Here is a 1,663-nt window from a genome sequence, read left to right as displayed (position 1 = left end):
ATCAATAAAACAAAAAGTCAGCCTACTGAATAGAAGATATTTGCCAACAACATATCTGATAAGAGGTTAATATCCAATATTTACAAAACCCTCACTCAACTCAAAACCAAAAAAACCAAACAAACCAATTAAAAAATGGGCAGAGCAAATGAAGAGACATTTCTCTAAAGAGGACATACAGATGGCCAACAGGCATATGAAAAAATGTTCAGCCTCACTAATCATTAGAGAAATGCGAATAAAAACCACAAGGAGATACCACGTCACTCGGGTCAGATTGGCTATCATCAACAAATCAACAAACAACAAGTGCTGGTGAGGTTGTGGAGAAAAGAGAACCCTGATGCACTATTGGTGGGACTGCAGATAGGTGCAGCCATTATGGAAATCAGTATGGAGGTATCTCAAAAAACTGGAAATTGAACTACCTTATGATCCAGCAAGTCCACTCTTCGGTATTTATCCAGAGAAATCTAAGACGTTAATTCAAAAAAATATATGCACCCCTATGTTCATCACAGAGCTATTTACAATAGCCACAATTTGGAAACAACCGAAATGCCCATCGGTAGACAACGGGAATAAGAAACTGTGGTAAATTTAGACAATGGAGTATTACTCAGCTATAAAGAAGGATGAAATCTTACCATTTGCAATGATATGGATGAACCTAGAGAACATTATGTTAAGTGAAGTAAGTCAGTCAGAGTAAGACAAATACCATATGATCTCACTTATATGTGGAACTAAAGAACTGAATAATTGAGCAAAGTAAACAGAAATAGTCTCAGAGATATATACAGGAACAACTGATGTTTTCTAGTTGGGAGAGGGGTGGGGATAAGGGAGAAGGGGAAGAGATTAGACAACATAAATACAATATTGCCACATGGGTATGAAAGACAGTTTGGAGGTTATAATTAACAATGTTGTAAATATTTTGTAGGGTGTCAGATGGACACATGTCTTGTTAGGGAGACCAATTCATGGACAGTGTAAAGGCTTGACCACTGCTCTCTACACCTGAAGCTGATGTTGAATTATATTGTATGCCAACTATAATTTAATATATATATAGTCATGGGATGTGGAGTATAGTGTGGGGAATGGAGTCAATGAAATTGTAATAGACATGTATATTGGGTGGGCGGTGGATTGGGGGGGTTGACACTTTGTGAGGGGTGAAAAGTATAACTATTGCACTGTTTTGTACACCACCTGAAACTAATTAAAAATTAATTTAAAAATTAAATGAAAATAAAAAATAAAATAAATAAATAAATAAAAAGGTGGGAAAAGATGATGAAGAAGAGTAAGAGGTTGAAAGTTCCAGGTATAAAACAAATAAGTCTCGGTTATGTAATATACAGCATCGGGAATATAGTCAATAATATTATGATAGCGAGGTACAGTGTCAGATGGTTGCTGGATTTATCATGGTGAGCACTTCAGCATAGGGAATATAATCAATAATGCTGTAATAACTCTGTATAGTGCCAGGTGGGTACTATTTAATAACTATGATGTACACACGAAACTAATATAATATTCTGTGTTATGTTTTTTTGATTAAAGATTTTTATTGGGGAATTGGGGGGATGGGAACAGTGCTGGGGAATTGGGGGAAGGGGAACAGACAAGTTGCTGTCATTTTGTTCTTCAG

The sequence above is a fragment of the Hipposideros armiger genome, unplaced genomic scaffold (assembly GCF_001890085.2).
Source record: "Hipposideros armiger isolate ML-2016 unplaced genomic scaffold, ASM189008v1 scaffold_662, whole genome shotgun sequence".
NCBI classification, from domain to species: Eukaryota; Metazoa; Chordata; class Mammalia; order Chiroptera; family Hipposideridae; genus Hipposideros; species Hipposideros armiger.
This window is presented reverse-complemented; position numbering follows the sequence as displayed.